Here is a 14,832-nt window from a genome sequence, read left to right on the forward strand (position 1 = left end):
GCGCGGCCCTCGGGAGGAGCTCTAGTGCTTCATCCGGGGGCCATTGCTGGACAAGGTGGTTACATCCCTGGTGCCTGAGCGCCACCGCAGCAGATGTAACCACCTCGTCCACGTCACCGAGGGGTTAAATCTATTCCTGCAGAGCTGTGCACATTTAAAAACTAAGCTTAATTTGAAGGATGCCAGGGTCACCGCCTTGGAGACTGAATTATACAGCTCCTCAGACTTGGCGCAGGCAATATGGACTCCTCGACAAAAGGTCACGGATTTTGTAGACCGCAGTAAGCATAATATATCCAGTTATGTGGTTTTCCAGAACATGAAGAAGGCAATGCTGTTCAGAGCTTTTCATTTGAGAGTATCTCATGCCTTATAAACGCAGAGTTTTGGGTACCTTTGGAAATTGAATGGGTACACAGAATGAAACAAGATCGAGCCACCCCCAGCTGATTGTAATGTGTTTTCTGAGCCATGTGCATGCTCAAGAGATCATAGAATTAGCACGGCAGCATCGCCTCTATACCTATAAGGGGAGTTCGTTGGCTTTCTCAGCTGAGTATTCCTATGATATACTCATGTTTTAGGTGAAAAGTTCCTTTCACTTCGTCCTATCCTGAATCAGTAGCGGATCCGTTATGGGTGTTTGGAACCAGCCATGATTACACCATTGACTGATCGACTCAAGAGTTTTTCAGATCCACACACCCTGGAGGACTTTCTGGATTTGCTTGACCACACTCTTGTGGAGACTGTGCTGCCTCCTTCTATAGACAACACAGACACATCCCCTCACACTCAGGACCAGCCCCGTTGATATTGGGATAGTGTACACCAGGACTTACCTGGCTCCAGGCACCTACAGAAGCATTTGCTGCACCAGTCCAAAGACCACGCTATCATAGAGAGGAGCAGGTCAAGGAATCCTCTCAAGCACTAGGGGGGTCATTACAACCCTGGCGGACGGTGTTAAATGTGCGGTAATACGGCAAACAGGCCGGCGGACAAAAAAAAAAAAGGGAATCATGACCCTGGCAGAAACTGCCAACAATGACAGCCACTTTAACACTCCAACCGCCACAGCGGTACAGACAAGCAGCGTGGCGGTCACCACCAACAGACAGGCGGAAGGCAATGTACTGCCATTAGTATCACAACCCGCCAATCTGCCACCTTTTCCGGGGCGGATTCACCGTGGATAAAAACACGGCGGAAACAGTACCAGCAATGGGAAAACGCTCACCTTAACACATCCCACGAGGAAGGAGGACAACATGGAGCCGGAATTACAAATCCTACCTGCCCTTCTATTCCTACTCATCTACGAAGACCAGCCCCGGCGAAGACAACGGTGAGTACTGCACCTACGACATAGGGGGGGGGGAGGCAAACGTTAGGGGGACACACACGAAACACCCCCACCCCCACCCTCGCATATTACAACACACACACCAATGCATTTACAAACATCACAGTAACAACCCACAACCCCCCCGGAAGAATGCAAAGACAAAACAAAATCAGTTCAAACATTGTAATGTATCAATATACATGTGTTAAATGTATACAGATATATATAAACTCATACAAAGGTATGTACATTACGAGAAGCAGTGCAGATATGCACATCTCAATGTCCGTGCATTACAAGTCCAAAAATGCATGGGCGAGGCCCACACAAGATACCTGTCCACAAACGGAGAGAACACTGCCGGGGCATCAGAGAGAAAAACAACAGGCACCTCAGGGGGAAGCGAAGGGGGGGCACCTCAGCCGGATTACAGCACCACGCCACATCCACAACGGGGCTCCATGCCCATGATGTATCCTGGGGAGTGCAAAGCCACAGTCTCACAAGTCTTTACAGTGGGTGGATTGCCCACTGACCAATCCTGGGGAGTGCAAAGCCACAGTCTCACAAGTCTTTACAGTGGATGGGTTGCCCACTGACCAATCCTGGGGAGTGCAAAGCCACAGTCTCACAAGTAGATAACAGCCTCCACTGGTACTGGAGGGGGACTGGTGCCCAGAGTGCTTCATCCTGTGAAGGACAGATGGAGTGGATGGATCTCTCCACTGGTTCTGGAGGGGGAATGGTGCCCAGACTGGATTAGTCTCCCCGTGACAGTTCCTGTCCCGTCACTGTCCCAGCTGCACATGGGATAACGATGCTTGATGTTGCGGTCTTTTCCTTCTTCAGCGGTGCTTGCCCTGTTCAGCGGTGCATGCCCTGTTCAGCGGTGCTTTGCCATGGCGGTTCCTGGAGTATTCAGCTGTGCTTTGCCACGGCGGTCTCTGGACTGTTCAGCGGTGCTTTGCCATGGCGGTATCTGGACTGTTCAGAGGTGCTTTGCCATGGTGGTTCCTGGACTGTTCAGCGGTGCTTTGCAATGGCGGTCTCTGGACTGTTCAGCGGTGCTTTGCCATGGCGGTCTCTGGACTGGGCATTGGTGTGTGGTATGACGGTCTCTGGACTGTTCAGCGGTGCTTTGCCATGGCGGTCTCTGGACTGTTCAGCGGTGCTTTGTCATGGCGGTCTCTGGACTGTTCAGCGGTGCTTTGCCATGGCGGATCCTGGACTGTTCAGCAGTGCTTTGCCATGGCGGTCTCTGGACTGGGCATTGGTTTGTGGCATGACGGTCACTCATTGCCCAGCGGGGCTGTGGCTGCCGGGGCCCTCCTGGCAAATGCCAATGGTGGTGGTCTCCTGACCAGTGACGATACTTGTGCCCTCCTGGGCAATGACTCTGGCAGTGGTCTCCTGACCAGTGACGATACTTGGGCCCTCCTGGGCAATGCCAATGGCGGTGGTCCCCTGACCAGTGACGATACTTGGGCCCTCCTGGGCAATGGCTCTGGCGGTGGTCTCCTGACCAGTGATGATACTTGGGCCCTCCTGGGCAATGACTCCGGCGGTGGTCTCCTGACCAGTGACGATACTTGGGCCCTCCTGGGTAATGACTCCGGCGGTGGTCTCCTGACCAGTGACGATCCTTTGGCCCTCCTGGGCAATGCCAATGGCAGTGGTCTCCTGACCAGTGACGATACTTGGGCTCTCCTGGGCAATGACTCCGGCGGTGGTCTCCTGACCAGTGACGATACTTGGGCCCTCCTGGGCAATGCCAATGGCAGTGGTCTCCTGACCAGTGACGATACTTGGGCCCTCCTGGGCAATGACTCCGGCGGTGGTCTCCTGACCAGTGACGATACTTGTGCCCTCCTGGGCAATGGCGGTCGTCTCCTGACCAGTGACGACGGTGCTGGCGGTGGCGTCCCGGGAAGAACCATTAACACTCATCCAGAGTACCTTTCTGACTCCTGTTTGCTTCCCATTTTGATATTGAAGGCCTTCATTTGCTTCTATGGACTTCAGGTCCCATAATGCACTGCCTAGTAGTCAGTAAGACCTGGAATCTGCTGTCCATTGTTTCCTATGGAAATAGTCCTGCTGTTCCTTTTACTGGATTCTCTCCTCCAGGACTTGTGAGAGATTGAAACTGACTGCACACACCTGTGACCACATTTGTGCAGCCAAGTCATGTGACTCCACCCTGGGCTTGCTGCTGCCTGCAACTGCTTATAAGCTGCCATTCCCTGAAGCACCCACTCATGCATTGGAGTTTGTTTCCTTTGTGTACCAGACCTCTGGTTGGCTTGTTTTCCAGTCCTGTTCCTGCTTGCTTCAGAAAGAGCCTGCTCCCTGCTTCCCAGTCCTGATCCTGCTTGATTGAGCCTGAGCCTGTTCCCCTTTCTTCAGGCCTGTTCCTGCTTTGCTTCCTTGTTGTTCCTCCTGTTCCTGGTATTATTTTCCCTTTACGTACTCCTTTGCTTCTACCTTAGCTCATGTAACTTCTCTTCTGTGTCTGAGACTCGGCCCCTAGTTTCTGTTCTATTTCTCTGTGAATCCTGCAGTCTCTAGTTCTCTTGTACTTAGTCTCTTGCTTGTTACAGTTTCCTAAAATTCCTGTGTATATTTTGAGCTTCAATTCTTAGGCTCCTTTCTAGCACTTACTCTGTAATTTCCTCTTGGGTTATTGTGTCTGGTAAGTTTACTAATAGTCCTCACCTGTGTATAAGTGTTTTCCTTTGTACAGGGGCTGGGTCCTGTGTTCCAGGAGGCAATTACTGCCCCTTTCTTTGCCTGGTGTTGTATGTAATCTTAAGTGCCTAACTGTGACAGTGTGCCATTGCTGTTTTCCAGGAATTGCCCCTGTGTCTCCAGCTGGACCAACACGGGCATGTCTCATGTATGTAAGTACCATCTCTTTTTTGTGCCCTAATAGTCCAGGGACAGAATCACTTCTGCTGCCTCCTTTCTATCTGGGCTTGCAGGGTGACTACTTGTAAGAGTAATCTGCACAGAGGCATTGACGTTCCCTGTTGCTATAGGAAGTTCTGAACCTTACCAGTGTACAACCTTAGTGGTAACCCCAGTGTGGTTATCCATTACTGATCCATTCCCTGTTTGTTCACATTAAGGTTGCTCTGCCTTCATTATCCTGTTTCTGTGCTTTACTATAGCTGTTCATTCCTGGTGTATGCCTGTACCTGCTCCTCTGCTTCGGTACACTACATCCATAGGGAGATATGCCGTGACCCCAAGGGGTGCTCTGCCCAGAGTCCTGACAGAACACCCTGGAGCCATGACATTATATTTTACTCTGTTCATACTAAGGTATTGTGTTGCCATGAAATGAGTATGCCTCATATTTTTCCCACACTCAAATCTGTCTCTGCTTTACTCTGAGGCATCACTGTTAAATATTATTCAACTTCAATTGTGTTTGCCCAGGTTTCGAAATACAAGGAGTGGAATTTTTATATCCCACATGTCAATTATTCTTTCTCAAATACCAATATCATACTCTGGCTCTTCCTACATAAATACTTCCGAATTCCCCAATTTTGGAAGAACAGTCACTTTTCATAAATACACTCACCTATTGTATTTAAATTGGAGAGACACACTTTGACATTATTCATATCGGCGAAAGTAAATTCTTTCAACATTAGGGTAGTAAGCCTCAAAAATAAATGCTGAAAAGGGAGGAATGTAAAGCAAAAATAAGAACCGTCTTTCAAACAACATGATTGGTCACACCCTGCTATCATAAATGATAACATAGAAAAGCATTAAAAGCACTGACAAGACCAGTCGTTCTGCGGCCCAAATACTTCTTGATTAACTTTTGCATGCAAGGGTGCTTCAAGATGCATGTGACCAAGGCTGCCATTTTCTTTAAAGGCTTTTGCATTAAAGAAACCCCACTTCAAGAAGGCTGATGATGGTTATTGTGAGAAGTTGGGTTGTTGGCTGACTGCGATGTGACCGTGATGAAGCAGCAACCAAAATTCTTGTTAGGGTAAGGTCAAAAGTTCACATGACCGCAATGGAGTGTGGGCCAGCTACAGGGACCCAGTTAGGCCTGCTGAACAAACTGCCTTGATCCTGGTTGTGGAGGATTGTGTGGATCCGAGACAAAGATGCGTTGCACAGCCAATGCGATGCCTTAGTTCCAAGATGCGGTAAGGCTGCAGTGAGAGGTCCTGTTGCACCATCATCGAGGATCCCTTTGATGGGGCTAGCAATGCAAAGGCCGGTTTCAGGGATTCGTTGCACAGCCGAGGTGATGTGTCACTTCTGATGAGAGGTGAAACTCCTATGCAGAGCTTTGAAGTCGTCATCCAGGCAGCCGCTGATGAGGGATGTGACGACTTGCTTGAGGGAAGCATTGTGCACCAGTGGTTACAAGGGTGATGCGTCACACCCAAGATGCAGGATGCAGAGGCAATGCAAGTCTTCTGCGCTGAGTCCAATCCACGTAACAGCGGTGATGCATCAGTTTTACTTTTTGTTCCCCTGGTCAACCAAGTAGATGCATTTGCTCTGCTCTGGGATGCACCCATCAGCAGGGAGGATGCATCTTTTCCACTGGGGAGCAGTCCACTTCCAAGGGTCCATGACTGGGGTGGCACCACCTGGCAGGGTGGACTCTAAGATGCCAAAGTCCTGATGCAGAAGCATGGTGGTTGGAAGTCTTTTATGTCCCTGAGACTTCAGATCATTATACCAGCCAACTAGCCCTTGGAGTCACTCTGAGTTCTGGGCTGGAGAGCTGCAGGTCCAGTCCTTTTCACTCCCAGACAAGAGGGCAACAGGCAAAATGTCAGCACAGCGAAGCATGAGTCCAGCAGAGTGGCAATCCTCCTTCAGCAGCACAGCAGTCCTTCTTCCTGGCAGAGTATCTACAGGTCCAGAAGTGCACTGAAGTGGTGGTGTCTGACGTCCAGTTTTTATACCCAGTGGTGCTGTTGATGTGAGAGAGACTTCAAAGGCATGCGTTTGATGTGCACAAATGTCCCGCCCTCCATGCCCTGGCTCTGGACTCACTACCGGGGGTTTGAAGCACTTTGTATAGGAACAGGACACAGCCTATTCAGGTGTAACCAAGGCTGTGTCTAGCTCCTCCCTCCCATCCTGCCCTGGATGGCCCATCAAGGCACACCTAAGCTCCCATTGTATGTGGCTGTATAGGAAGAATACGCAAAGCCCAACTGCCAACTACACCCAGTCATGAGATCAGAGACAGGTTGTAGGCACCAACTGGCTTTGGAAAGAAAATACCAGCTTTCTAAAAGTCGTATTTTCAGAACTGCGATTTCAAATTCAACTTAACCCGAAGTTTGGATTTTAAATTGTAATTCCAGAGGCACCGAACCTGAAGGGGTTTTCTCTTCACATTTGGAAATGACTCTTATAAAGTGTAATATGGCAATTCCAAATATAACCTATGGGAGAGATTGGCCTTTCAGTGGTGATTAACAAATTAAGAGTTTTTCGCCACCAGTACATGTCCTACTGCTTAAATACATTGCACCCTGCCCTCAGAGGTGTCCAGGACCTACCCTAGGTGTCACCTATATGTGAAAAAAGGAAAGTCTGGGGGGCAGATGAGCCTACAACAAAAGGTCGATCTTCTTCTAAGGGGAGGGGGCAGAAATAGGCTAAAATAAATTTGCCCCCTTGGGAGCAACTCTTGTCTTAGGGGTCGCTCCCATTGAGTGAAAGTGGCAGAAAAGAAAATCCCTGGTGTCTAGTGGTTTCTGCCCCTTTTCGGGGCAGATTGGCCTAAGAAAAATAGGCTGAGCTGCCCCCAAGGTGGGCAAAAATGGCCTAAAATAAAGTTGCCCGCCAGTGGAGCGAACCTTGCCTAAAGGGTCGCTACCCATCTGTAAAAAAACAAAAACAAATACATGGTGCCTAGTGGTCTCTGCCTCCTTGGGGGCACATCAGCCTAATTAAAGTAGGCCGATCTGCCACCAAGGGTGCAGAAATGGCCTTAAATAAATTTGCCCCCATGGGAACGACCCTTGCCTAAGGGGTCGCTCCCCTTATCAATGTAAAAAAAATCCTTGGTGTTTAGTGGCTTCTGCCCCTCCTGGGGATAAGATCGGCCTAATTAATATAGACTGATCTGCCCCCGGGGGGAAAGAAAGGCCTAATAAAATAATTGCCCCCAGAGAGCGACCCTTGCCTAAGAGGTCGCTCCCCTTATGTGTGTAAACAAAAAAAAATCCCTGGTGTCTAGAGGCTTCTGCCCCCTCCCCTCCCCGGGGGCAGATCCGCCTAATTAAAAAAAAAAACTTTCCTTCCCTTTTCATGCCTCTCTGACCTCCCCTGCCCCTGTACCAAGGAGAAAGAAATATTTTCTTCTCGGTCCAGCGTGATGGGATGCGACCTCTGATGAGGTCAGCGCGTGATTGGGAGCTGACGTCATCAGACGTCGCTGGGGGTCAGGAGGCTGGGGGGGGAGGGGAAGCGAATCCCCTTCCATCTATGCCCATGGGAGAGGGGTGCGCGGCCCTCGGGAGGAGCTCTAGTGCTTCATCCGGGGGCCATTGTTGGACAAGGTGGTTACATCCCTGGTGCCTGAGCGCCACCGCAGCAGATGTAACCACCTCGTCCACGTCACCGAGGGGTTAAATCTATTCCTGCAGAACTGTGCACATTTAAAAACTAAGCTTAATTTGAAGGATGCCAGGGTCACCGCCTTGGAGACTGAATTATACAGCTCCTCAGACTTGGCGCAGGCAATATGGACTCCTCGACAAAAGGTCACGGATTTTGTAGACCGCAGTAAGCATAATATATCCAGTTATGTGGTTTTCCAGAACATGAAGAAGGCAATGCTGTTCAGAGCTTTTCATTTGAGAGTATCTCATGCCTTATAAACGCAGAGTTGTGGGTACCTTTGGAAATTGAATGGGTACACAGAATGAAACAAGATCGAGCCACCCCCAGCTGATTGTAATGTGTTTTCTGAGCCATGTGCATGCTCAAGAGATCATAGAATTAGCACGGCAGCATCGCCTCTATACCTATAAGGGGAGTTCGTTGGCTTTCTCAGCTGAGTATTCCTATGATATACTCATGTTTTAGGTGAAAAGTTCCTTTCACTTCGTCCTATCCTGAATCAGTAGCGGATCCGTTATGGGTGTTTGGAACCAGCCATGATTACACCATTGACTGATCGACTCAAGAGTTTTTCAGATCCACACACCCTGGAGGACTTTCTGGATTTGCTTGACCACACTCTTGTGGAGACTGTGCTGCCTCCTTCTATAGACAACACAGACACATCCCCTCACACTCAGGACCAGCCCCGTTGATATTGGGATAGTGTACACCAGGACTTACCTGGCTCCAGGCACCTACAGAAGCATTTGCTGCACCAGTCCAAAGACCACGCTATCATAGAGAGGAGCAGGTCAAGGAATCCTCTCAAGCACTAGGGGGGTCATTACAACCCTGGCGGACGGTGTTAAATGTGCGGTAATACGGCAAACAGGCCGGCGGACAAAAAAAAAAAAGGGAATCATGACCCTGGCAGAAACTGCCAACAATGACAGCCACTTTAACACTCCAACCGCCACGGCGGTACAGACAAGCAGCGTGGCGGTCACCACCAACAGACAGGCGGAAGGCAATGTACTGCCATTAGTATCACAATCCGCCACCTTTTCCGGGGCGGATTCACCGTGGATAAAAACACGGCGGAAACAGTACCAGCAATGGGAAAACGCTCACCTTAACACATCCCACGAGGAAGGAGGACAACATGGAGCCGGAATTACAAATCCTACCTGCCCTTCTATTCCTACTCATCTACGAAGACCAGCGCCGGCGAAGACAACGGTGAGTACTGCACCTACGACATAGGGGGGGGGGAGGCAAACGTTAGGGGGACACACACGAAACACCCCCACCCCCACCCTCGCATATTACAACACACACACCAATGCATTTACAAACATCACAGTAACAACCCACAACCCCCCCAGAAGAATGCAAAGACAAAACAAAATCAGTTCAAACATTGTAATGTATCAATATACATGTGTTAAATATATACAGATATATATAAACTCATACAAAGGTATGTACATTACGAGAAGCAGTGCAGATATGCACATCTCAATGTCCGTGCATTACAAGTCCAAAAATGCATGGGCGAGGCCCACACAAGATACCTGTCCACAAACGGAGAGAACACTGCCGGGGCATCAGAGAGAAAAACAACAGGCACCTCAGGGGGAAGCGAAGGGGGGGCACCTCAGCCGGATTACAGCACCACGCCACATCCACAACGGGGCTCCATGCCCATTGATGTATCCTGGGGAGTGCAAAGCCACAGTCTCACAAGTCTTTACAGTGGGTGGGTTGCCCACTGACCAATCCTGGGGAGTGCAAAGCCACAGTCTCACAAGTCTTTACAGTGGGTGGGTTGCCCACTGACCAATCCTGGGGAGTGCAAAGCCACAGTCTCACAAGTAGATAACAGCCTCCACTGGTACTGGAGGGGGACTGGTGCCCAGAGTGCTTCATCCTGTGAAGGACAGACGGAGTGGATGGATCTCTCCACTGGTTCTGGAGGGGGAATGGTGCCCAGACTGGATTAGTCTCCCCGTGACAGTTCCTGTCCCGTCACTGTCCCAGCTGCACATGGGATAACGATGCTTGATGTTGCGGTCTTTTCCTTCTTCAGCGGTGCTTGCCCTGTTCAGCGGTGCATGCCCTGTTCAGCGGTGCTTTGCCATGGCGGTTCCTGGAGTATTCAGCGGTGCTTTGCCACGGCGGTCTCTGGACTGTTCAGCGGTGCTTTGCCATGGCGGTATCTGGACTGTTCAGAGGTGCTTTGCCATGGTGGTTCCTGGACTGTTCAGCGGTGCTTTGCAATGGCGGTCTCTGGACTGTTCAGCGGTGCTTTGCCATGGCGGTCTCTGGACTGGGCATTGGTGTGTGGTATGACGGTCTCTGGACTGTTCAGCAGTGCGTTGCCATGGCGGTCTCTGGACTGTTCAGCGGTGCTTTGTCATGGCGGTCTCTGGACTGTTCAGCGGTGCTTTGCCATGGCGGATCCTGGACTGTTCAGCAGTGCTTTGCCATGGCGGTCTCTGGACTGGGCATTGGTTTGTGGCATGACGGTCACTCATTGCCCAGCGGGGCTGTGGCTGCCGGGGCCCTCCTGGCCAATGCCAATGGCGGTGGTCTCCTGACCAGTGACGATACTTGTGCCCTCCTGGGCAATGACTCTGGCGGTGGTCTCCTGACCAGTGACGATACTTGGGCCCTCCTGGGCAATGACTCCGGCGGTGGTCTCCTGACCAGTGACGATCCTTTGGCCCTCCTGGGCAATGCCAATGGCAGTGGTCTCCTGACCAGTGACGATACTTGGGCCCTCCTGGGCAATGACTCCGGCGGTGGTCTCCTGACCAGTGACGATACTTGGGCCCTCCTGGGCAATGCCAATGGCAGTGGTCTCCTGACCAGTGACGATACTTGGGCCCTCCTGGGCAATGACTCCGGCGGTGGTCTTCTGACCAGTGACAATACTTGTGCCCTCCTGGGCAATGACAATGGCGGTGGTCTCCTGACCAGTGACGACGGTGCTGGCGGTGGCGTCCCGGGAAGAACCATTAACACTCATCCAGAGTACCTTTCTGACTCCTGTTTGCTTCCCATTTTGATATTGAAGGCCTACATTTGCTTCTATGGACTTCAGGTCCCATAATGCACTGCCTAGTAGTCAGTAAGACCTGGAATCTGCTGTCCATTGTTTCCTATGGGAATAGTCCTGTTGTTCCTTTTACTGGATTCTCTCCTCCAGGACTTGTGAGAGATTGAAACTGACTGCACACACCTGTGACCACATTTGTGCAGCCAAGTCATGTGACTCCACCCTGGGCTTGCTGCTGCCTGCAACTGCTTATAAGCTGCCATTCCCTGAAGCCCCCACTCATGCATTGGAGTTTGTTTCCTTTGTGTACCAGACCTCTGGTTGGCTTGTTTTCCAGTCCTGTTCCTGCTTGCTTCAGAAAGATCCTGCTCCCTGCTTCCCAGTCCTGATCCTGCTTGATTGAGCCTGAGCCTGTTCCCCTTTCTTCAGGCCTGTTCCTGCTTTGCTTCCTTGTTGTTCCTCCTGTTCCTGGTATTATTTTCCCTTTACGTACTCCTTTGCTTCTACCTTAGCTCATGTAACTTCTCTTCTGTGTCTGAGACTCGGCCCCTAGTTTCTGTTCTATTTCTCTGTGAATCCTGCAGTCTCTAGTTCTCTTGTACTTAGTCTCTTGCTTGTTACAGTTTCCTAAAATTCCTGTGTATATTTTGAGCTTCAATTCTTAGGCTCCTTTCTAGCACTTACTCTGTAATTTCCTCTTGGGTTATTGTGTCTGGTAAGTTTACTAATAGTCCTCACCTGTGTATAAGTGTTTTCCTTTGTACAGGGGCTGGGTCCTGTGTTCCAGGAGGCAATTACTGCCCCTTTCTTTGCCTGGTGTTGTATGTAATCTTAAGTGCCTAACTGTGACAGTGTGCCATTGCTGTTTTCCAGGAATTGCCCCTGTGTCTCCAGCTGGACCAACACGGGCATGTCTCATGTATGTAAGTACCATCTCTTTTTTGTGCCCTAATAGTCCAGGGACAGAATCACTTCTGCTGCCTCCTTTCTATCTGGGCTTGCAGGGTGACTACTTGTAAGAGTAATCTGCACAGAGGCATTGACGTTCCCTGTTGCTATAGGAAGTTCTGAACCTTACCAGTGTACAACCTTAGTGGTAACCCCAGTGTGGTTATCCATTACTGATCCATTCCCTGTTTGTTCACATTAAGGTTGCTCTGCCTTCATTATCCTGTTTCTGTGCTTTACTATAGCTGTTCATTCCTGGTGTATGCCTGTACCTGCTCCTCTGCTTCGGTACACTACATCCATAGGGAGATATGCCGTGACCCCAAGGGGTGCTCTGCCCAGAGTCCTGACAGAACACCCTGGAGCCATGACATTATATTTTACTCTGTTCATACTAAGGTATTGTGTTGCCATGAAATGAGTATGCCTCATATTTTTCCCACACTCAAATCTGTCTCTGCTTTACTCTGAGGCATCACTGTTAAATATTATTCAACTTCAATTGTGTTTGCCCAGGTTTCGAAATACAAGGAGTGGAATTTTTATATCCCACATGTCAATTATTCTTTCTCAAATACCAATATCATACTCTGGCTCTTCCTACATAAATACTTCCGAATTCCCCAATTTTGGAAGAACAGTCACTTTTCATAAATACACTCACCTATTGTATTTAAATTGGAGAGACACACTTTGACATTATTCATATCGGCGAAAGTAAATTCTTTCAACATTAGGGTAGTAAGCCTCAAAAATAAATGCTGAAAAGGGAGGAATGTAAAGCAAAAATAAGAACCGTCTTTCAAACAACATGATTGGTCACACCCTGCTATCATAAATGATAACATAGAAAAGCATTAAAAGCACTGACAAGACCAGTCGTTCTGCGGCCCAAATACTTCTTGATTAACTTTTGCATGCAAGGGTGCTTCAAGATGCATGTGACCAAGGCTGCCATTTTCTTTAAAGGCTTTTGCATTAAAGAAACCCCACTTCAAGAAGGCTGATGATGGTTATTGTGAGAAGTTGGGTTGTTGGCTGACTGCGATGTGACCGTGATGAAGCAGCAACCAAAATTCTTGTTAGGGTAAGGTCAAAAGTTCACATGACCGCAATGGAGTGTGGGCCAGCTACAGGGACCCAGTTAGGCCTGCTGAACAAACTGCCTTGATCCTGGTTGTGGAGGATTGTGTGGATCCGAGACAAAGATGCGTTGCACAGCCAATGCGATGCCTTAGTTCCAAGATGCGGTAAGGCTGCAGTGAGAGGTCCTGTTGCACCATCATCGAGGATCCCTTTGATGGGGCTAGCAATGCAAAGGCCGGTTTCAGGGATTCGTTGCACAGCCGAGGTGATGTGTCACTTCTGATGAGAGGTGAAACTCCTATGCAGAGCTTTGAAGTCGTCATCCAGGCAGCCGCTGATGAGGGATGTGACGACTTGCTTGAGGGAAGCATTGTGCACCAGTGGTTACAAGGGTGATGCGTCACACCCAAGATGCAGGATGCAGAGGCAATGCAAGTCTTCTGCGCTGAGTCCAATCCACGTAACAGCGGTGATGCATCAGTTTTACTTTTTGTTCCCCTGGTCAACCAAGTAGATGCATTTGCTCTGCTCTGGGATGCACCCATCAGCAGGGAGGATGCATCTTTTCCACTGGGGAGCAGTCCACTTCCAAGGGTCCATGACTGGGGTGGCACCACCTGGCAGGGTGGACTCTAAGATGCCAAAGTCCTGATGCAGAAGCATGGTGGTTGGAAGTCTTTTATGTCCCTGAGACTTCAGATCATTATACCAGCCAACTAGCCCTTGGAGTCACTCTGAGTTCTGGGCTGGAGAGCTGCAGGTCCAGTCCTTTTCACTCCCAGACAAGAGGGCAACAGGCAAAATGTCAGCACAGCGAAGCATGAGTCCAGCAGAGTGGCAATCCTCCTTCAGCAGCACAGCAGTCCTTCTTCCTGGCAGAGTATCTACAGGTCCAGAAGTGCACTGAAGTGGTGGTGTCTGACGTCCAGTTTTTATACCCAGTGGTGCTGTTGATGTGAGAGAGACTTCAAAGGCATGCGTTTGATGTGCACAAATGTCCAGCCCTCCATGCCCTGGCTCTGGACTCACTACCGGGGGTTTGAAGCACTTTGTATAGGAACAGGACACAGCCTATTCAGGTGTAACCAAGGCTGTGTCTAGCTCCTCCCTCCCATCCTGCCCTGGATGGCCCATCAAGGCACACCTAAGCTCCCATTGTATGTGGCTGTATAGGAAGAATACGCAAAGCCCAACTGCCAACTACACCCAGTCATGAGATCAGAGACAGGTTGTAGGCACCAACTGGCTTTGGAAAGAAAATACCAGCTTTCTAAAAGTCGTATTTTCAGAACTGCGATTTCAAATTCAACTTAACCCGAAGTTTGGATTTTAAATTGTAATTCCAGAGGCACCGAACCTGAAGGGGTTTTCTCTTCACATTTGGAAATGACTCTTATAAAGTGTAATATGGCAATTCCAAATATAACCTATGGGAGAGATTGGCCTTTCAGTGGTGATTAACAAATTAAGAGTTTTTCGCCACCAGTACATGTCCTACTGCTTAAATACATTGCACCCTGCCCTCAGAGGTGTCCAGGACCTACCCTAGGTGTCACCTATATGTGAAAAAAGGAAAGTCTGGGGGGCAGATGAGCCTACAACAAAAGGTCGATCTTCTTCTAAGGGGAGGGGGCAGAAATAGGCTAAAATAAATTTGCCCCCTTGGGAGCAACTCTTGTCTTAGGGGTCGCTCCCCTTGAGTGAAAGTGGCAGAAAAGAAAATCCCTGGTGTCTAGTGGTTTCTGCCCCTTTTCGGGGCAGATTGGCCTAAGAAAAATAGGCT

The sequence above is a fragment of the Pleurodeles waltl genome, chromosome 1_2 (assembly GCF_031143425.1).
Source record: "Pleurodeles waltl isolate 20211129_DDA chromosome 1_2, aPleWal1.hap1.20221129, whole genome shotgun sequence".
NCBI lineage: Eukaryota > Metazoa > Chordata > Amphibia > Caudata > Salamandridae > Pleurodeles > Pleurodeles waltl.